Source organism: Erinaceus europaeus, chromosome 3 (assembly GCF_950295315.1).
Source record: "Erinaceus europaeus chromosome 3, mEriEur2.1, whole genome shotgun sequence".
NCBI classification, from domain to species: domain Eukaryota; kingdom Metazoa; phylum Chordata; class Mammalia; order Eulipotyphla; family Erinaceidae; genus Erinaceus; species Erinaceus europaeus.
Genome location: NC_080164.1, coordinates 175,898,206 through 175,921,706, shown reverse-complemented (window position 1 = coordinate 175,921,706; position 23,501 = coordinate 175,898,206). Strand labels below are relative to the sequence as shown.

The following is a 23,501-nucleotide window of genomic DNA, read 5'->3' as shown; positions in this document are numbered from 1 at the left end:
CCCTGCTTTATCCAGTGCTTGGTCCAGGTTTGGGCCCCCACACTTCATGGGTGTCCCACAGCACTAGGAGAAGCTCCAGTTTTGTGACATCTCTTCCCCCCTGCCTTCTTCTTCTTCTAGCATTTGCCCCCCGCCCTCCGCCTGTCTCTGAAACAATAAAAAAATTAAAAGATCATGCCAGGAGTAGTGAAATCACACATGCTCAAGGTGCCATTACCAAAGACAAAAAGAAAAGAACAAAACACAGGCCAAGGAGTGGGTGGTAATGACAGCTGCCATTTCTTGAGTGGATGTCTTGTGCTTAGAAATACAGCAGAAGGCATCTGAGAACACGGAGCCTGGAGTCACTGGGCTGGCTGTCAATGCTGAGCCCCGTGAAACAAATTCCCTGCACGCATCTCTATAAAGTGGTGGGACTGATTGCCTGAAAAAGTGACAAGGCTTATAGTTCATGAGATCCAAGAGAATACAGGCCTCTTTTTTATCTTTTAATAGTAATTTTCTTTTTTTTAAGAGTTTATTTATTTATTAATGAGACAGATACTGTCAGATACTGAGGAAAGAAAGAACCATACATACTGGGATTTGAACTCAGGACCTCATGTTTGAGAGTCCAATACTTTATCCACAGTGCCACCTCCTGGACCACACATCTCCCTTGCTACTTGTTCCCATTAAGGCCCCTTCAGCTCTCAAAATACCATGTTTACAGAAACACCACTGCATTCCCTTAACTGTGAAGAAATACCTTAAGCAATACTTTCTTTTTGATATAGTTTTATTAGTGACTTAATAATGATTTACAAAATTATAAGATAACAGAGGTATAAAGATATAACAAGGGAGTTCTATGTCCTGATTTCCTCCATTGGAAGCTACAAAGTTCTCCCAAGGTTGCAGATATGGGTTAACTATTATTTTTAAATTTTTTATTATCTTTATTTATTTGATAGAGTCAGCCATAAATTGAGAGGAAGGGGGAGATAGAGGGGGAGAGAAAGAGACATCTGTAGCACTACTTCACCACTCATGAAGCTTTCCCCCTGCAGGTGGAATCTAGGGGTATGAACCCAGATCCTTGTGCATTGTAACATGTGTGTTCAATCAGGTGCACCGCCACCTGGCCCTTGGACTATTATTTTTACAACTATTTGTCTATATTTATATATATATATTTGCCCTTCTTTTTCCTTATGGTCCTGCTTTCTCTTCCTTTCCAAGTTACAACTATACCTAGTACTATTTCTGAATGCCCCTTTTTCCTCTTCTCTCTCTGGGTCCTGATGAAGTTGGAAGTCAGAGCCCTCTGGTCATTTTCCCACTATCATTTCTCCCCCTTTGGGTGTATGAACCAAAATTCTTTTGGGGGTGCCGAAGGTGGGAGTTCTGGCTTCTGTCATTGTTTATCCGCTGAACATGGGCACTGGCAGATGGATTCATACCCCAGCCTGTTTCTCTCCCCCTAGTGGGGCAGGGCACTGGAGGGGTGAGGTTCTGGGACACATTGGTGAGGTCATCAAAGCAATACTTTCTATAGGGCCTCAGAAGCCTTCTTTTAAGTGGTGTCAGAGGAATAACTTTCAGTTAATACTAAACATGCAGAATGGAACTGCTTAAGATCAATACCCTTTTGTTCCCCCTTTGTAATTAATGGAGTGATGGCTTTGTTTTGAAGACTGCAACTTACGGTAGGGAGGGAGGACAGGGAAGTGAATGAAGTCAAACACTACTTACAGCACGCTACTTATAGAGTCAATATTTTAGAGTTTCTCCTTAGACCATTTGAGAGCTTCTTTGTGGCCGAGAAGACTGATCTGAGCGCTTGTGAATCTGCATCATCATGGGGTGAGGCGTGTGCTTGTGATTGCTTTTAAAAATGTTTGCTGGAGTCATCTTTCGCCGGTGGTCCTGGCATCTAAGGGTGTGGTGCTCTTTGTAAGTGCCCTTGGTGTCTGGCAGACTGGGGGCTGGCGGAAAGGAATGTTATAATCTAAGAGAGTGGAGAACAGAAAGTGAAATTCAATGCTGGAGCATAACAGTAGCAAGCCTTGTTCTGGTACTTGGAATTACACCATTGGCTCACCTACCTGATGTCTATTGCTTCCTTTTTTCTTTTTAAGTGTTGAGAAAGATGTAGAGAGTGACAGGGAGAAACACCAGAGCACTGTTCGGCTCTGGTTTGTGTTATCGTGGGGGATTGAACCTAGGACTTTGGGGCTGGAACATGAGAGTCTGTTTTCATAACCATTAAGCTATCTCGCCCACCCCCATTGCTTCTTATTTCCCTTTGGTGAATCTCTCTCCCTCTCAGCTCGTCCTTTTCAGTGAAACTGATCACACCTCAGAATTCAAATCGCATATGTGTTGGTATGCTTCTAAGACCCCTCGTTTCATTGGTTTAATCCCCCCTGCTTAACACTGTATTCTGTTTACATAACCACTGTTAACTAAGCACCACCCTGGCTCACGATGTCTTTTTGCTCTGCCCCTTCTCGTGGTCACCCTGATTTCCACCACTGTCTTTTCGCTCCACCCTCTCTATGTCACATCCTGTTTCCACCCTACTTGGCGAGTATATATAAGGACAGGATTGTGATTAGAGATAGCTTAGATTGTGCTGCGTTCTGCATGAATAAAGACTGAATTGTGTACCACTCAGCCATGAGTCTCTGGTCGTTTGTCTCCCGCCCGAGAAGCTAGCCCGGCACATTATGTACTTTAAAAGTGTATAGGATTTGGGAGCAGGCAAAATAGCTCCCTTGCAAAGTGTGTGAGTTTGCCATATACAAGACCTAGGTTCATATCCAAACTCTACTGCCTTGGAGGACGACACTTCAGTGCTGAGGTCTCTCTATCTCTTGTCTCTCTGTATCTCTAATGAAATAGCCTGGTGTGGTGAAGTTTCAGAGATGACCAATAGAAAACGTTAGAAAAATAATAATTGTAAAAGTTATAAAGTTTAACAGGGAAAGCTCTAAAGTTTGTTGTTGTTGCTGCTACCAGGCTTATTAACAGGGCTTGGTGACTGCACTTGAATCTACCGTTCCCAGCAGCCTTTTTTTTTCTTTTTATTGCTATTTCTATTAGATAGGACAGAAAGAAACTGAGAGGGAGAGGAGGGGTGTATAGAAATGGAGAAAGAAAGACTGTGGTCTGAAAGATGGTGCAGTGGATAAAGCATTGGACTCTCAAGCATGAGGCCCAGAATTCAATCCCCAGTAGCACATGTAACAGAGTGATATCTGGTTCTTTCTCTCTCTCCTCCTATCTTTCTCATTAATAAACAAGTAAAATATTGGAGAGAGAGAGAGAAAGAGAGAAACCTACAGACCTGCTTTTCTGCACCTGGTGTGTCACCCCTGCAGGTGGTGAGCGGGGGCTCAGACCCAGGTCCTTGCACATGGCAATGTGTATACTTCACTAGGTGCACTACTGCCCAGCCCAGAAAAGCTCTATTTTAACTAGAGTCTGGTTTTTTTTTTTTTTGGAGTTTTTCAATTAGTAGATTACCACAATTTATTTGTGTGCAATGTGAATGATATGTTAACTACAACCAACTCCAAGAACAATTTTTCTCTACAAATTTCATAACTTAGTGATAATATTGTATTATTTGAACACCATGTTGAACCAAAATTGTTTTGTTTTGTTCCAAACTGAGCATTGCTCAGGGTTTATGGTGGTGCCAGAAATTAAATCTGGGACTTTGGAGCTTCAGGCATAAATTTTTTAAATTTTTTTTGTATATACTATTAAATAGTAATTATATATATATATGTATATATATATATTACTTTGTTAAAATCTGTTTTCAATGTGGAAAATTTAAACTTAATTTACATGTCACATTCAGCAATATGAATTTCCAAATTTATATTGTTTCCAATATTTGAGTTAGAAAAAAAAATTTTTTTTGTCATTGCCAGGATTTCATTGCTCTGGGTCAACTATTTCAGAATTTTAAATAGAAAGAGAGAACGGAGGGGGTAGGGAGAGAGAGAGAGAAAACACAACATTGAAGCATTCTTCAACACAGTAAAAACCAGGTTCACACTTGGATCTCACATATGACAAAGCAGGCACCTTCCTAGATGAGCTATCTTGCCAGTCATGAAAATGTTGAGCCCTTAAAATTAGAAATGAACTAATTTTCACTCTGAAGCCTCTCAGGACATGGATGTAAAACTAGCCCAACTCAATGGGTTAGAATCCAAATTTCTTCTTAATGGATTCAACAAGTTAACAGCTATTGTATTCCTTGTCATATTGCACGGGGGAAAAAACTTAACATAGGGTCCTGGGAAATAGCCCAATGGCCGCACTTAGGACTTGCATGCCTGACTCCCAGGTTCTGACCCTGGCACCACATCAGTAAAACAGAAAAGGAGAAGTGAGGACATGGAGAAAAAGACTCAGATATCCTGTTGGTGGGAATGCAAACTGGTGCAGCCCCTGTGGTAGACAGCTTGGAGAATCTTTACCTAATAAGAATGAAAATACTTTACAATCAAGTAATAACACTCATAGACACAGACCCAAAGTACATGAAGACATTCTATGAAGGGGCATACACATCCACTATGTTCATAGTGGTGTTATTCACAATAGCCGAGGAGTGCAAGCAGCCGAAATGCCAACTGAGAGATGATGTGGGAAAGAAGTTACAAGAATTCAGGAGTTGGGCAGTAGCGCGGCGGGTTTTGCACACATGGCGCAAAGCACAAGGATCAGCGTAAGAATCCCGGTTCGAGCCCCCGGCTACCCACCTGCAGGGGAGTCCCTTCACAGGCGGTGAATCAGGTCTGTATGTGTCTATCTTTTTCTCCCCCTCTCTGTCTTACCTCTTCTCTCCATTTCTCTTCCCTATCTAACAATGACGACATCAACTACAAAAACAATAACTATTTTAAAAAGGGGCTATAAAAGGGAAAAAATAAATATAAAAAAGAGAAGTTACAAGAATTCATTGGAATACTAGGTGATATTTAAATATCATTTAAAAAGAAAAAAAGATGATATTGGATCCTTAGGGACAAAATAACTAAAATAAATAGATAAACATAATTTTAAAGAACAGCAGCAACAAGAATAATAGCTTTCAGCCACCAAGTTGCAGATACTGTCATGATGGCATCCTGACTTCCTTGGGCAGACAACCTCACCAATGTGTTCCAAAGTCACACCTCCCCAGAGCCCTAAGGAAAGATAGAAACAGGCTGGGGGTATGGATCCACCTGACAACATCCATGTCCAGTGGAGAAGCAATTACAGAAGCCAGACCTCCCATCTTCTGCACCCCATAAAGAATTTTGGTCCATACTCCCAGAGGGATAAAGAATAGGTTAACTTCCAGTGGAGAAGATGGGGTATAGGACTCTGGTGGTGGGAACCATATGGAATTGTACCCCTCTTATCCCACAATCTTGTTGATCATTATTAATTCACTAATATAAAAATTACTACTACTAATAATAGAATCTAATGTGTTACTCATTCACATATGAACAGATACATTTCTGATAGTATAACTAATCCATTCTGGCTGCTTGGAATCTCTAGCCTAGATGGTAAATTCAACCAGTTCCCATTCTGTTCTACCAACAACTTAGCAGTATACTTTTTAAAATATGCAATTTGTAGAGTGGTAAAAAGAATAGCTGACTAAATCTCAACTCAATTATGGAATGATAACTGCATGTAATATGGGCACTCAACTGGGTGGGCCACTTCTCAACCCCCTCAAATACCCGTATAAATCAATTATGATGAGTCTTGGGTCCCAGTGGGTTGTGGTGACCTTAGCAGGTCACAGGACAGAGTCCTCCAAGAGCTCACTGACTTGTTACAACCCTCTATCATTCATTCACTTTATCCTCAGAGCATCTCCCACAGAAAGAGAATCCCAAACTCCTGCAGTGATAGCTCTCAGTAGCTGTTAAGTAACTGTCTTTGGATACAAAAGTTGCCTTACCACACAGGTCCTTGTCAATGTAATAGCGGGGAATAAAAAGGAAAGTCTTGGAGTGAATCTTGGTTGGTCAACCTTTTTGTTACTATTGATCTAATAGTTGATTTACAAGATTATAAAACATTAGGGATATAGTTCCACAATACTCCCACCACCAAAGTTCTGTGCCCCTATGCGCGCACACACACACACACACACACACACACACACTCACACACACACACACACACACACACACACACACACACACACACACACACCAAGTCCCCAAGGATAACTAGCATGGTTTTCCCAAGATCTTAGAAATGGATTGGGGACTGAAAAAGAGTTAAGATATAAAGCAGAACAAATTGTTGACTAATCATGAACCTAAAGGCAATTCTTTTTCAGCCACAGGGTTCCAGATACTAGCATGGTGCCAACCTGACTTCGATGGGCAGACGACCCCACCAATATGTCCTGGAGCCCCACCTCCCCAGATCCCTACCCCATTAGGTAAAGAGAGACACAGGCTGGGAGTGTGGATCTACTTGTCAACACCCATGTTCAGCAGGGAAGCAATTGCAGAAGCCAGACCTTCCACCTTCTGCACCCCCATAATGATCCTGGGTCCATATTCCCAGAGGGATAAAGAATAGGAAAGCTTTCAAGGGAAGGGATTAGATACAGAGTTCTGGTGGTGGGAATTGTGTGGAACTGTACCCCTCTTATCCTATAGTCTTTTCAATATTTCCATAGTCTTTTCAATATTTATAAATATATATTTTTAATTTTTTAAAAAAGAAATGGATTGGTTACTTTTAATTTTGGGGAAAAGAGGGGGTTCATGTATTTCAATTTTCTACATTCCACACCTGAATGAAACCATCCAGCAGTTGTCTTTTACTTCCTTCCTCAACTTCAATGAACATAATCACATCAGGTTCCATCCATTTTGTCCCTAAGGATACAGTATCATCTTTTTTACATTACAGGGAAGTATCCTATTGAATTGCCATAACGTCTTTATTCAGTCATCTATCAATGGACATCTAGATTACTTTCATATATGATTGGCTAGTGTGAGTAACGCAGCTATGAACACAAAGGTGTCTGTGTCCCTTCCACCTAGTGCTTTTATGCTTTTTTTGAATGAACAAGTTGGTCAGTCTTTAAGCAATGGGCTCAGTGCTCTTCTAACCATTGTTGAACTTTGGGAAGAGAACTGGGCATGGTGGGCATTTTCTCACCCTTGAACCAGCAAACTATGAAACAGTATTGTGGGGAAGAGCAGTCAAGACATAATTCTTCTTCTTTTTTTTTTTTTGCTACTGTTTTGTTTATTTTTTTATTATCTATTTAAGATAGAGCCAGAAAGAAATTGGGAGGGAAAGGGAAGCTAGAGAGGGAGAGAGACAGAGAGACACCTACAATTCTGCTTCACCACTCATGAAGCTTCCTTCCTGCAGGTGGGGGCCAGGGGCTGAAGCCATAATTCTAAAACATCCTCTTTATTTATTTTTTTAAATTTTTTATATTTATTTATTTTCCCTTTTGTTGCCCTTGTATTTTTATTGTTGTTGTACTTATTATTGTTGTTGTTATTGATGTAATTGTTGTTGGATAGGAAAGAAAGAAATGGAGAGAAGAAGGGAAGACAGAGGGACAAAGAAAGACAGACACTTGCAGACCTGCTTCACCGCTTGTGAAGCGACTCCCCTGCAGGTGGGGAGCTGGGGTTCGAACCAGGAATCTTACACTGGTCCTTGCACTTCACGCCAAGTGCACTTAACCCTCTGTGCTACCACCAGACTCCCAACATCCTCTTTCTATTAATTTTACTCTCAAATGAAATATAGCGTCTATCTACTGAATAATATGGCTGTATCTTTATTACACCATATATATATATATAATCTTTATTTATTGGATAGAGACAGACATAAATCAAGAGGGAAGGGGATAGTAGAGAGAGAGAGACAGACAGAGAGACACCTGTAACACTGCTACGCCATTCGTAAAGCTTTCCCCTGCAGGTGGGGACTGGGGACTTGAACCCAGGACCTTGAGCAATGTAATGTGTGTGTGCTTGCTTAACCAGGTGTGCCACCAACCAGCCCCTTTATTATATCTTTGTTTGTTGTGATTCTCCAGAAAAGGAAGGCATCCATTGGCCAATATCCTCTAAGCTCCTGTGACCACGCTGGTGGACTGTCAGTCTGTCAGGCTTCCATTTTTCTCTCACTGAAGAAAGAACCTCCATTCCTACACTTGAAAACTCAAGTGGTGGTCACAGAACGTGGCTTGCTTGGTCCGGATGGCCAGGATGTGTTTGCTGATGTACTGCCTCTAGGCAGAAGGTGTAGACGTCAACTCGTGGCTCCTCTAGTCTCTTCCCTTTACCAGGACGGTCACAATACAGCCAGACCTCATTAGGTGATAGACCTGTTTATCACCCATTCAGAGTTGTGGCATCTCACCTCACATTACATCTCTCCATCTCAGTCTCATTCCTACAGTTGACCAGTGTATACTAGATCAACATAGCAGCTTTGTATTTCTATTTTATTTGATTGATTTTATTCATTTATTTATTTTGCCTCAAAGGCTACTGCAGGGGCTTGGTGCCTACACTACAAATCCACTGCTCCTGGAGGCTATTTTTTCCCGTTAGTTGCCCTTGTTGTTTATTTTTGTTGTTATTGTTGTTGTAGTTATTGTTATTGATGTCATCATTGTTGGATAGGACACAGAGAAATCAAGAGAGAAGGGGAAGACAGAGAGGGGGAGAGAAAGATAGACACCTGCAGACCTGCTTCACTGCTTGTGAAGTGAGTCCCCTGCAGGTGGGGAGCCGGGATCCTTAGGCCGATCCTTGCACTTTACGTCATGTGCGCTTAACCCGCTGTGCTACCGCCTGCCCCCCCTTTTTAAATTTTTCTATTCTTATTTATTTATTGGAGAGAGACAGACAGAAATCAAGAGGGGGGAGGGAAAGGTCAAGAGGGAGAGAGACAGAGAGACACCTATAACACTGCTTCACCACTCACAAAGATTTCCCCTTGCAGGTGGGGACTGGGAGCTCGAACCTGGGTCCTCAAGCATTGTAACATGTGTGCTCAACCCATTGTATCACCACCTGGCTCTCTATTTGTATTTTATTGTGCACTACATAGTACAATTTATCTCCTCCACTTTCATTATAGTGCCATATACAGTGCACTACTGAATAAACATTCATGAAAACATATTTTAAATGTTACAGATGACAAAAAGGTGGCATTAAGCTCTGTAAAGATGCTTTACAATTGCACTGCCAGCATAGTCCACTATGCTTGAAATACTGTTAGAAGGTGGCCCCTTACTTAATGACAAATACATTTATTAACCAGGTTACAGAAAGGGACTCTGCCCACTCAATGAGGAAAGACTACCTGGATTCCAGAAGGCGCGTTGTTGCATACCCTGGGGCCCACAGAGCCATTCACATCAACATGTATGAACCAGGAGGATGGGCACAGAATATGAACAAGACTCCTCAAGTCCCTGAAGATCTGTGGCCATTTGTTCCCACAGCCCACCAGTTCCCACAGTAGTTTCCAACTCCTGGCAATTCCTCAGGCCCTTCCCTTGAATCCACTAGGTCAAAACTATTCAAAAACTATTCAGAACTATTCTCATGATACTACTAAGACATCTTGTTCATTCTGTTGACATTTACACGAATAGTAGGAAAGTAGTGGTGGGGGAATTTTCTGGACTTATCACCAATCAAACAGTAATTCCAAGTGTGTGTGTGTGTGTGTGTGTGTGTGTGTGTGTGTGTGTGTGTGTATTTTATTTATTTATTTTGGACAGAGAGAAATTGAAGGAACAGGACGAGACAGAGATAAACAGAGAAAGAGAGAGACGACCGCAGGACTGTTTCAGTGCTTAGGAAGCTTCCCCTCTGACCAGGGGCCTGAACCTGTTCCTTGTATTACTCTTAATGTGTGCTCGCAACTGAATGTACTACCACCCAGCCTTTATTTTATTTTATTTTATTTTATTTTATTTTATTTTATTTTATTTTATTTTAATGAAAGAGACACAGAAAAAAGGGGGGTGGAGAAATAGAGAGACCAGAGCCCTGTTCAGCTCCGGCTTATACTGGTGCTCGGGAGTGAACCTGAGACCTTAGAGCCCCAGGCAAGCGGGACTTTTGCATGACCATTATGCTGTGTCCCCAGCCCCCAAACCAGACTCTTGGTCACAAGTATCCTTCACCCATGAGTACTCAGAGCTTTGAAAAATTGTGACCATCACTTCACCACTTAATGGGAACGAAGTTGGCTAATTTTACAGAAGCTCACGCTTGCGTTCACATCTTCATATTTTTGCAAAGAGACGGAAGGGAGGCACAGAGCTCGTTTGCCACATCCCAAACTTCCATTCTGTGTCTTAGAGAAAAGCAGCTGCTCCTGTTTGAGCTACAAGTTGAATTAGCCACGTGAGAAAAAACTTCTTTCTGTGAAAGGATGACTGACAAATTACGGTCATTCAGCCTTCCATCTTCTTGCCAATGATAAACTTCAGGCTTGCAAGCGAATGTTAGAATTTTGTTAAGCTAATACCTGTCCCTACACATTTTGACAGTTCTGACTCTTGAAAGATTTTTCCTATTGACACAAGTGGTGATGTTAATGGCTGCTGTTTTTTTAATTGTTTGATGAAATATGTCGACAGATGAAGAGATTTGCATGATTTAATGAGCCAGTCTTTCCCTCCCAAAAAACAACAATATATGCATGGCATTCCAAAGTCATGAGTGGGGAGTTGGAGGGGTGAGATGGTGGTGCACCTGGTTGAATGCACGTGTTGCAATGCATGAGGACCCAGGTTCAAGCCCCTGGTCCCCCACCTGCAGAGAAGAAGCTTCACTGGTGGTGAAATAGTGCTCTCTCCCTCTCTATTCTCCCCCTTTCCTTTCAATTTCTCTTTGTCATATTCAACAGGATAAAGAAATAAACAAAATACATTTTTTTTTAAATGTCATGAGTGGGTACAAGGAGTCAATGAGTTTTCATTTCAGATTCCACATTGCAATTAACCTCTAGTTGTCACATAGCTCTTGGGAAGAGAATACCTAACCATTGCCTTCAAAGGTAAGCTAAGGAGAGTCGGACGGTAGCACAGCGGGTTAAGCTCAGGTGGTGCAAAGCGCAAGGACCTGCGTAAGGATCCCAGTTCCAGCCCTGGCTCCCCACCTGCAGGGGAGTCGCTTCACAAGCTGTACCTTTCTCTCCCCCTCTCTGTTTTCCCCCTCCTCTCTCCATTTCTCTATGTCCTATCCAACAACAACGACATCAGTAATAACTACAACAATAAAACAACAAGGGCAACAAAAGGGAATAAATAAATATTTTTTAAAAGAAAGAAAATTAGGGAGTCGGGCTGTAGCGCAGCGGGCTAAATGCAGGTGGCGCAAAGCACAAGGACCGGCATAAGGATCCCGGTTTGAACCCCGGCTCCCCACCTGCAGGGGAGTCGCTTCACAGGCGGTGAAGCAGGTCTGCAGGTGTCTATCTTTCTTTCCTCCTCTCTGTCTTCCCCTCCTCTCTCCATTTCTCTCTGTCCTATCCAACAATGACAACAACAATAATAACTACAACAATAAAACAACAAGGGCAACAAAAGGGAATAAATAAATAAAATAAATATTTTTTAAAAAAAAGAAAGAAAATTTAAAAAAAAAGTAAGCCGAGTACTTAAGTCCCTTCTCAGCTCTGCATCCGTGAGAAGTCAGGTTTTCTTCAAAAACTTCATGCTAAAGGACATAGTCCATACAACACACTATGCGAGCTGATTTGAAACACACCAATATCTAGACATGCCAATGAGATAACACTCACATCTTTGCAACAGGGAAAGAAGCTGGAGTCTACAGAGAAGCCCAAGGCAGGCAGGCAGGCAGGGAGGCAGCAATGAAAAGTCCACCCTTGCTGGGAAGTTTGTTTATTTGTTTCAAGGACCTCCTCCATTTTTATGTAAAGTTTTCTTTACACCCTTATCTAAATAAAACTCAAAATATGATCCAAGGACTAGAGGAAGAATAACAATTTCTAGGGAAAAGAAAAAAAAAAGTTCAATCCCCAAGACTGGGATTTGGGGCTACAAATCAGTTGGGGGCCCTGTACTGAGCCCCAGTGTCCAGCTAAGCAGGAAGCAGCCTGCAGAGCTCCGGAGACCGGCGGTGAGCTTGTCCGGGCAACACAAAGTCTAGGTCACTGAACGCCAGGCTGAGACAGGCAGCCGGGGCTCAATACTGCTGCCAAGGTGCATAAGGAACAGCCTGGTGGCCTAGTTGTAGAGCTCTGAACACTTGCAAGCGTGAGATCCCAAGATCCATCCATGGCACCATTTACGGCAGAGTGGTGCTGCTCTGGTTTCTTTCCCCCCATTATCTAGTGAAAGAAAAAAAAGAAAAAAAATATATATATATATATATATATAATCTTTTTTCTAAAGCACAGTTAAGCAGGCTCAGCTCTCTGGAACACAAAGAGCCGCCCTTTGCTCCTTGATGTCCCTCCAGCGCCCTCTTCTGGTAGCATGCGTCTCAAGCTCCCAGCACAGAGGAGCCAGTGAACTAACTCCCCTCCTACCGTGAATATTCAATGATGGACTTGCCACTGGGAGGGAAGAAATGGATTGCTGGCTCCCTGAATAAAAAACACACCAGATATACATTTGATGACATATAATTCAAGTGCCAAAAATAATCTGTGGGGAGGTGGGGAAGGACACATTTCAAGGAACAGTAAGCTTGGGGTGGAGAAGATAGCTTGGAGGCAGAGCACAAGGCTTGCTTGTGTGATGCCCGGCTCTGCCTCCTCTCACACACTTGCTAGAAATTAAAACAGATCAATAAACGTTGTGTGAACGCATTGTTTTTAAAAGCAAAAGGCACTGATTGGTTCTCAGACCTGTTCTAGAGATATATACTAGCGTGGAGTTTCAAAATGCATATGGAAAAACTGCATATGGAAAACACACTTAACTGGGAGTGTGTGTGTGTGTGTGTTAAATTTTGCATTCAGGTTTTCTGGTTTGCTTTTTTTTTTACTGCAAGAAGCAAATAAGATTTGATGAATCATTAATAAGGGCAATTTAGCAAAATATATCAACAAGCCTGTGCTTTCAGTGACAATGTTATGACTATTTTCCCATTAGCCCAGATCTCTATTTACACAGGCTTTGAAAATGCACATCTCTGAACCAGTGTTTCTGCAGTGGAGGAAGAAACATCAGAAAGGCTAGACAGCTCCAGCAAGTGGCTGTTTTGCACGTCTCACAGAAAACTCTCTTGTCCTCCACATATTAGTCTTCCCAGCCTCCCACATCCAAATCAGAATCAATATTTCCCTCCTCTGGAATCTGGCCTTTATTTTTCATTGATCTGGTGAAAGACTTGCCCAAGCTTACTTGTTCTGTAGTTAGTTTTGCCAGCTTCTTTTTTTTATATATTATGTTTACTTGTTTATTGAAAAGAAACAGAGAGAAATTAAGTAAGGGAGACAGAAAGGGAGAGAGAGAGACACCTACAACACTGCTCCACCACTTGTGTAGCTCAACCAGGTGTGCCACCGTGCAGCCCCCCATGCCTGAATCTCTCTCTCTCACACTCAACTATGAGATCCTCAAGGACAGGGTTCAGGTCTCAGCCATCTTTGAACCCCAGGGTCAAGCACAGAACTTGATATGGTAGCTTCACCGTCACCTCTGTGCATGCTGACCCAGACTTGTTCAGTCAGAGAGAAGGGGGAAGGCTGGCTTGAAGTCGCCAGACTATATCATCCTGGTTTGCTCACAGGAAGTTTGGCCACAGGCAAGCACTTAAGCTGCTTTGTGCCGTGAGTCATCCTGAAGGCACTCTGCAAACAGGCACCTTCCGGGAGACTCTTTGGAGAGAGGCAAAGAGTTCAAAATGGATTTGAGAGTTCTGGAAGGCACAAAGTTTACAGTCCGATTCAAAAGCCAAGAAAAAGAAACAATCAGGTAATATTTTATTCTGCAGTCATCCTTTCTTTTAAAATTGAAGAAGCATTATTGTTGGTGGGATTTCAAACTGGTGCAGCCCCTTTGGAAGACTGTATGCAGAGTCCTTAAACAAATAAGTTACCTTATGACCCAGCAATACCAATCTTAGGTATTTATCCAGTGGACACTCAAGCACTAGTCTGAAGGGGCATATGTACCCTGTGTTTACAGCTGTATTATTCACAAAGAGTGGGAGCAGCCTAAATGTCCATCATCAGATGACTGGCTAAAGAATGTACAGGATATATATTCCATGGAATACTACTCTGCAAGCCAAAAGGATGATATTATGTCTTTTAGGACAAAGTGGATGGAATTGGAGGTAATTATGGTTAGTGAAATAAGAGATGAAAGACAACCACCAGATGGTTTCATTCATATGTGGAATCTAGAGACCTGATACACATGCACTTGCAAAGAAGAAGGAGAGGGAGGAGAGGAAGAGGAGGAGGGTGAGGGGAAGGAAGAGGAAGAAAGAGGAGAAGGAAGAGGAGGAGGAGGATGAAGAAGAAGAAGAAGAAGAAGAAGAAGAAGAAGAAGAAGAAGAAGAAGAAGAAGAAGAAGAAGAAGAGAAGAAAAGACACTGGAGTCGGGTGGTAGTGCAGTGAGTTAAGAGCACAGGTGGCGCAAAGTGCAAGGACCGGCATAAGGATCCTGAATCCCGGTTCAAGCCCCTGGCTCCCCACCTGCAGGGGAGTCTCTTCACCAGCAGTGAAGCAGGTCTGCAGGTGTCTGTCTTTCTCTCCCCCTCTCTGTCTTCCTCTCCTCTCTCCATTTCTCTCTGTCCTATCCAACAACAACAACAGCAATAATAACTACAATAAAACAACAAGGGCAACAAAAGAGAATAAATAAGTAACTATTAAAAGAGAGAGAGACATAATTGGTGAGAACGAGCTAGAATCTGAGGCCGCTAATAAACAGACCTGAAATCCCAGTGCCTTGAGTCTCTAACAGATTGTTTCTCTTTTTGCAAAGCCCATTGTGGTTCTGAAAAATTCTCCAGGCCCTGCAGAGCCAGTACAGAGATGTCACAGCTTCACGTCCTGTGCTTTGGCTCCCAAGTGATACACAGTGCGCCTGCCACAGCCCTTTGGCCAAAACTTCCCCACTTAAAGGGTGAGGAGGTGGGGAATACCCAGCCAGAAAGGGGAGAGGCCACTTCCAGGGTTTCCACAAGGAACATTATCAATTCAAAGTGTGCAAATAAGTGTCTGTCCCACCAGCCCCAGTCCCCTAGTAAAACACTGTGAAGGTCTCTATCTCTCCCTTCCCTCTTGATTGCTAGCTGTCTCTATCCAGTAAACAAAGATAATAACAAAATTTAAAAAAAAAAACAATAAAAGAAGTCCCATTATGCCTTCCAAACCAGAACTTAGAAGCTACCAGCTAACACCCTTTACAGACTTTGCATTACTTGCGATTATAATCAAGAGATTATCCACCCGCTGAGAGAGCTGCAGTTCCATCTACAGGTGTGGAGAGAGCCGAAGGCATGCTGACCCTCCCTTGTGGGTACCTTTGTGTATAATTACTCCCTCCACCAGGATCATCATCCCCAGTTCCTCAAGCTTCATTCCTCTGAATAACTCACTGAGCAGAAGGCATTCTGTAACTCCCGGGCTGGAAAACACTAAACAAAGTACCCAAAACAAAGTCAGCTGCTATTTCCTTTGGTAAAGTTGTGAAACACTGGGTCTTTATCTCCTCTCAGAGGGAAAAACCAAGTGATGAAAACAAGGAACCCTCTGACTGAAGTGTGGAGAATCCCCCCACACCCCCACTCCCACCATGAGCCCAGCCTGCTGAGAGCGAGAGCTTACTGTGAAGCAAAACCCCTCCTCAGGAGCTGTGAGTGTTGAAAGTAGTCCATCTTTGGCGTCACACAGGCTGTCTCGAGACTTGACGTGCTTGGATGGATGTCTGCTCACACAGGAAGGTGCAAAAGCAAAAACAGACTTAGAGACATTCTTGAAATGCTGAGAGTGTGTTGGGAAAACTGCGACTAAACTGTTATTCAGCAGAGTTTTATTTTCGATATTTTATTCATTTATTTATTTATATTATTAATATTTTTTTAGTGAAAGAGAAGGAGAAATAGAGGGGCCGGGTAGTGGTGCACCCAGTTTAGCGCACATAGTACTAAGCACAAGAACCCAGGTTCGAGCCCTTCCTCCGCACCTGCAGCTTCACAAGCGGTGAAGCAGGTCTGCAGGTCTCTGTTTCTCTCTCTCTCTCTCTCTCTCTCTCTCTCTGTCTCAACTGCTGTGTGTGTGTATCTCGTTTGCACTCTCTCTCTCTCTCTCTTTCCCTCTCTTCCTTCTCTCTCAATTTTCCTCTGTCCTATCCAATAAAATGGGAAAAATGGCCAACAGGAGCAGTTCATAGTTTCATAGTGCTGATGCCGAGCCCCAGCTATAACTCTGGAGACAGAGAGAGAGATACAAGAGCACTGCTCAGCTCTAGTTTATGGTAGTGCTAGGGATTGAACCTGGGACCACAGAGCCTCAGGTATGAAAGTCTTTTGAATTGTTAGCTGTCAGACTCAGGCAAAATTTAGTAAAATCATGGGCCTTCTGGAATATACCTAAAATAGACCTACTAACTTTTTCCAAAATGGAGACCCCAAATCTCATCTGCTACACGTCTGCCTAATATAGGTTCCTGATTATTAAACAATTTGTTCTGCTTTATATCTTAATTCTTTTTCAGCCACCAAGTTGCAGATGCTCCTATGATGCCAATCTGACTTCACTGGGCAGACGACCTCGCCAATGTGTCCTGGAGCCCCACCTCTCCAGAGCCCTACCCCACTAGGGAAAGAAAGGCAGGCTGGGAGTATGGACCGGCCTGCCAATACCCATGTCAAGTGGAGAAGCAATTAGAGAAGCTAGTCCTTCCATCTTCTGTACCCCATAATGATCCTGGGTCCATGCTCCCAGAGGAATAAAATAGGAAAGCTACAAACAACAAGAGTAACAACAAGGGCAACAAAGTGGGAAAAATGGCCTCCAGGAGCAGTGGATTGTAGTGCAGGCACCGAGCCCCAGCAATAACCCTGGAGGCAAAAGAAAATAAAGAATAGGAAAGCTTTCAAAGGATAGGATGGGATACAGAACTCTCTCTGGTGGTGGGGAATTGTACCTCTTTCATCCTATAGTCTTGTCTATAATTTTTATTTTATGAATTTACAAAATTTAAAGTCTTTTCCATAACCATTACACAGTCTCCCCAGCACTCAATAGAGGTTTTTAAATAGTGAGAACAAACCCTCCCTTTTACCAGCTAAGCCTAATGTTTACATTTTTTTAATTTGGTTTATTTTTTATTGATTTAATAATGATCAACAAGACCATAGGATAAGAAGGGTTCAATTCCAGGAGTTGGGCGGTAGCGCAGTGGGTTAAGCACAAGGACCAGTACAAGGACCGGCGTAAGGATCCTGGTTCAAGCCCCTGGTTCCCCACCTGCAGGGGAATTGCTTCACAAGAGGTGAAGCAGGTCTGCAGGTGTGTATCTTTCTCTCCCCCTTTGTCTTCCCTTCCTCTCTCCATTTCTCTCTGTCCTATCTAACAACGACATCAATAACAACAATAACTACAATAACAAGGACAACAAAAGGGAATAAATAAATATTTTTTTAAAAAGGGTTCAATTCCACAATTCCCACCACCAGAACTCCACATCCCCTCCCCTCCATTGGAAGCTTTCCTATTCTTTAACCCTCTGGGAGTATGGACCTAGGATCCTTATGGGGTGCAGAAGGTGAAAGGTCTGGCTTCTGTAATTGCTTCTTCGCTGGGCATGGGCATTAGCAGGTCAATGCACACTCCGAACCTATTTCTATTTTTCCCTAGTGGGTCAGGGCTCTGGGTAAATGGGGTTCCAGGACACACTGGTGAGGTCATCTGCCCAGGGAAGTCAGGATGCCATCATAGTAGTGTCTGCAACTTGGTGGTTGAAAAAGCATTAAGAGCTAAAGCAGAACAACTTGTATTATAATAATCAGGAACCTAAAGGTAAGAACATAGCAGATGAGATTTGGGGCCTCCATTCTGGAAAAAGGCTATTAGGTCTATTTTAGGTCTATTCCAAGGGGCCTGTGACTTTATTATTTTTTGCCTGAGCCCAACAGCTAACATACAGGTGGGCTAAAAGTATTGTCCGGGGAGATGGTGTCAGAGTTGGAAATAGGACTAGAAAGATAGATCAGGGGAGAAAGTAGCTCTCAAATACGGGAACAGTATATAAATATTATTAGCTGGAAACCCCATCGATTGGAAACCCCATATTCAGCACAGGAACCCATGTAACCTCTGCATCCCTATAGGTCTGAGCTCATATTCTGTGGTCACAGAACATTCTAGGCTGCACTCATTGCAGGACCCATCTTCCTCGAGTGGCAGAGGATGTTGACCTAATCTTCCTTGGGATTTTTAAAATTAAAAATGGGGCAGTCCCTATGATTGTTGATCCACATTAAAAGCAAGGTCCTATAGGGGCCCATATAGGACCTGATGGAGATGCCCAGTGACAGTAAAGAGAGGGATCTGTTAAGAGGTCTAGACCCATCATGTCTGTGTGGGAATCCTGGGATCCCCTGACTAGGGTCGTGGATGGTGGGGTGGCCTGGTAGTAACCAAAAGAGCCATCCTTACAGTGTGCCGGTCTACTTCAGTTGTATACACATTTTCAAGAACCATCATACACAAACTTAGTTCACAGCCCGTATTTTGTTTTCAATGCAATGATCTTCATTTATTTATTTATTTCATAGGAAAAAGAGAAATTTAGAGGGGGGAAGGTAGAGAGGAGAGAGAAGGAGAGACACCTGCAGGACTGCTTCACCGCTTGTGAAGCTTTTCCCTGCAGATAGAGGCTGGAGGCTTGAACCCAGGTCCTTACACACCATAAAATGCACTCACAACAGAGTGTGTCACCGCCCAGCCCTATAACAACGTTCTAAATAGCAGCTGGAACCCAGCGGCTACACAGGGCCACTAGCCACCTCCCAAGCGCAAAGGTTTCCACATCTTCATGGAGGAAGCGAGAAGCAGGTTCCACCATCCAGTGCTGTTGCCGCTCCGTGAGGCGTGAGGGATTGAACCCAGAGCCCCACGCATGACAGGTAGGCACTCTGCCGCTAGGCCACCTCCCCTACCTTGCAGTGTGCAAACATTCATTTTAATTTATGTCATATGGAATCAAAGAGAGAGTCCCGTGTGAGACAGGAGCGAAGTACCACTCCAGAGCACATGGCTCTAGGGATCAAGGCAGGAGCTGCAGGCATGCGAGCTCCGTGCTCTGCCGACAAGGCCCCTTCCCCGGCCAGCACTGCATTTTTATAACAGTGAGTCTGCTTTCTTCGCTGCATTCTTAACATCCAAAGAAGCGCCTGCTACGAGAGTCTGACATACAGTGGGCTCTTCAGAGCAAATGAACCACATCCACAGAGCAAAACATATATAGCAACAAGTTAAAACTGATTTCAAAAACTGGAACTGAATTCTCTTTAGAAAGACAAATATCGGGTTGGGCGGTAGCGCAGCGGGTTAAGCGCACATGGTGCAAAGCGCAAGGACCGGAGTGAAGATCTTGGTTCGAGCCCCTGGTTCCCCAACTTCAGGGGAATCGCTTCACAAGCAGTGAAGCAGGTCTGCAGGTGTCTGTCTTTCTCTCCTCCTCTGTCTTCCCCTCCTCTTTCCATTTCTCTGTCCTATCCAACAACGAACAACATCAACAATAATAATGACCACAACAAGGGCAACAAGAGGGGGAAATATGGCCTCCAGGAGTAGTGGATTCATGGTGCAGGCACTTCTTCTTCTAGCGTTTGCCCTTCTTCCGTAGCCAGTCAACAGGTCAGGTTGAAAGCTGTCAAGAGCTGCTTGTTGCTGGCTTTGAAAGTGACTGGGATCTATGTGGATTCAGTCGGCTAGGAAGGATCATCAGTTTCCCCAATGAATGAGTACTCACGGGATGCACCACGAGAAGGTCGATCCAATGCATCCCACTGAGCCCCAGCAATAACCATGGAGGCAAAAAAAAAAAGACAAGTATCTCTTTTTTTCCTTTATTGGGGGAATTAATGGTTTACAGTTAATATTCAGTAGTCTGTACACGTGTAACATTTCTGTTTTCCACATAACGCTCTACCCCGCCCCTCCCTCCCACCTAGGTCTTCCTCTGTCATCATGTTCCAGGACTTGAACAATTCACCGCCCCCCCCCCCCCCACACACACACACCAGAGTCCTCTACTTTGGTGCAATACACTAAGTCCAGCCCAAGTTCTGCTTTGTGTTTTCTCTTTCTGTTGTTATTTTTCAACTTCTGTCTATGAGTGGGACCATCCCATATCCATCCTTCTCTTTCTGACTGATCTCACTTCACAGGATTCCTTCAAGCTCCATCCAACATGGAGTGAAGAAGGTGAATAAACTATTTTTAATAGCTGAGTAGTATTCCATTGTGTATCTAGACCACAACTTAACTCAGTCACTCATCTGTTGCTGGACACCTGGGTTGCTTCCTGGTTTTGGCTATTACAGATCGTGTTGCTCTGAACATAGGGGTACATAGATCTTTTTGGATGAGTGTGTTAGACAAACACCTTTTTAATCTTATTACTTAAATATATGTATAATACAATGAATTCCAGCAGAACAGTAGGTCAGACCCTTTGATGTACCACTGAGTCACCTTCCCTGCCCCACAGTCCATGAATGAGTCACTGAGATATGAAATGTCATCTTTTGAGGGTTCCATGTGGTGTGACAGCACTCAGACTTAGGTGTCGGGATAATGAGTGATAAATCTAAGTGTGAAACTATACTCTTCAATCTAACAACACTGTACACCACTGTAAACAAATTCTCAGAAATTATAAATAAAAATGCATCCCTAAGCAAGCTGGTTCAAACATAAGGAACACACAGAGTAAAAGCAAAGTCAGACGAGAAGATGTCGTTGGGTGCTAAGACTGATCCTCTCTCTGAAGTTGGCTACTGCATCTGCAGACCCTGAGGCTTATTGGGTGGTAGATGGTTGAAAGAAGCAGGAAATTAAATCGGGAGTTGGGCAGTAGCACAGCGGGTTAAGCGCACATGGAGCAAAGCGCAAGGACCCACTCAAGGATCCCGGTTTGAGCCCCTGGCTCCCCACCTGCAGGGGAGTCGCTTCACAGGTGGTGAAGCAGGTCTGCAGGTGTCTTTCTCTCCCCCTCTGTCTTCCCCATCTCTCTCCATTTCTCTCTGTCCTAACAACGACATCAATAACTACAATAACAAAAAGGGGACAACAAAAGGGAAAATAAATAAAAAGAATAACAGATACTTTTTTAAAAAAGGAAATTAAATCAAGAGATTTATCCAAAGGATACACAACCACAAATTCAGAGAGACATATGCACTCCCATATTTACAGCTGCATTATTCACACTAGCCAAACAGTGGAAGCAGATGGCTGGCTAAAAAAGTTATGGGGGGGGGGGGCAGACAGTGGCACACCTGGTTAAGTGCATGCATTACAGTGCGTAAGGACCCAGGTTCAAGCCCCTGGTCCCCATCTGCAGGGGGAAAGCTTCACAAGTGGTGAAGCAGGGCTGCAGCTGTCTCTCTCCCTCACTATCTCCCCCTTCTCACTCAATTTCTCTGTCCCTATCCAATAAATAAATAAAAATTTTAAAAAAGTTATGGGATATAGACATACTCCACAGATAGTACTGTACAATTAAAAGGACAATATCGTGTCCTCTGGAATAAAATGGATGAAATCAGAGGTGACTTAGCTTAACAAAATTGAGAAGACAACCTCCAGATGGTTTAATTCATATATGGAGTCTAGAACTGATACACATTAACTTGTAAAAAAGAAGGAGAAGAAGAAGAAGAAGAAGAAGAAGAAGAAGAAGAAGAAGAAGAAGAAGAAGAAGAAGAAGAAGAAGAGGAAAATAAACTATTTCTAAGACTCTGTGAGATGTGCAGTGGTTATCTTTGGGAGATTGGAGGGTGGAGACACAGAACTCTGGTGGTGGATGAGATATGCAACTACATCCTGTGATCTTACCATCTTGTAACACACTATTAATCACAAATAATAAATGAAGAAAAAACAGTCAATTCAAGGCAGCCAGTTCTAATGTTACCCCTGTATAGTTTGACAATCAAGTTCTTTTTTAATTATTATTATCTTTATTTATTTATTGTATAGACAGCCAGAAACTGAAAGGGAAGGGAATGGTAAAAAGGGAGAGAGACAGACACCTGCAACACTGCTTCACCACTCGCAAAGCTTTCCCTTGCAGATGGGGACCAAGGACTCAAGCCCAGGTCCTTCTGCACTGCAACGCGTGAGCTCAACCAGGCATGCCACCACCCGGCCCCATGACAGGCAAGTTCTTATTATGAGTTCTGCCTACAAAATATAGATGAATTAATTATGTGGTGTCAGTGATACTGTTTAACCATTATATCATCTCATTTAGGCACTGGGAACAGTGGACAGATAAAAGGATAGATAGGTCGATGGGACCTCTGGTCTCCCAGCACCAAACCTGACACAGTGGGTATTCAACAAAAGTGAGGCCTAGATTAGTCTGTAAACCAAGTGTGTGAAGGTGGCAGGAACATATAACAAGGGATAAGACCTCTTCCCTGTGGCTGGGAGGTATTTTGCTAGTCCACACCACAGCTGATCTATGATGTTAGTCTATACTATAGCTGATAAAAGGTAACAATCTATACTATTGCTGTTGCTGGAGAGAGAGAGAGGGAATTGGTTTGTTAGTGGACTGGGTTTTCTAAGATATTGTGACACTGGTACCACTTAAGAAGCAGTCGCTTGGAGCTTGAAGGAATCATGTTAAGTGAGATAAGTGAAGCAAAAGGATGAATATGGGATGATCTCACTCACAGACAGAAGTTGAAAAACAAGATCAGAAGAGAAAACACAAGTAGAACCTGGACTGGAGTTGGTGTATTTGCACCAAAGTCAAAGACTCTGGGGGTGGGGGGGTGTTCAGGTCCTGGAACAGGATGGCAGGAGGACCTAGTGGAAATGTTATGCATGTACAAACTATTGTATTTTATTGTTGGACTGTAAACCATTAATCCCCCAATAAACAAATAAAAAAAGAAAGGAGCTGCTGGTTTTTTTTTTTTTCTCTTTTTCTTTTTCTTTAACCTAAGCTTTCCACTCCAGTGAAGAAAACAAACAAGAGAAAGGCAGGCAAGCAAGGGGGGGGGGGGGGGTTAGGAGGAACAGCAACAAGTCTCCAGTGCTTGAGGTTACATATGGATCTGAGCTCCACTCAGACAGAGCTGAGCAGAGGCCCCGCCAGGAAAGTTGAAGCGAGTTCCACACACTGCTTGCCCCCTTGTGGACAATCATTGAACTGCTTGCATTTGCCAAAATCCAAGGGAACTTGCAAATTTGCTCACAATGGGAAAATCTTCAATTTTCAGGTTCTCCACGGA

At 43.2% G+C, this 23,501-nt stretch overlaps 1 long non-coding RNA gene across 1 annotated transcript; it reads right to left on the bottom strand.

Annotated features, from left to right (window-relative positions):
- Nucleotides 1-760: 760 nt before the first annotated feature.
- On the bottom strand, nt 761-16,640 carry LOC132537728 (uncharacterized). Its single transcript, XR_009549184.1, has 2 exons — nt 15,850-16,640; nt 761-1,990 (listed from the first exon to the last, which is right to left on the bottom strand). It is a non-coding gene; the product is annotated as an uncharacterized LOC132537728 (long non-coding RNA).
- Between the last annotated feature and the right edge of the window lie 6,861 nt (nt 16,641-23,501).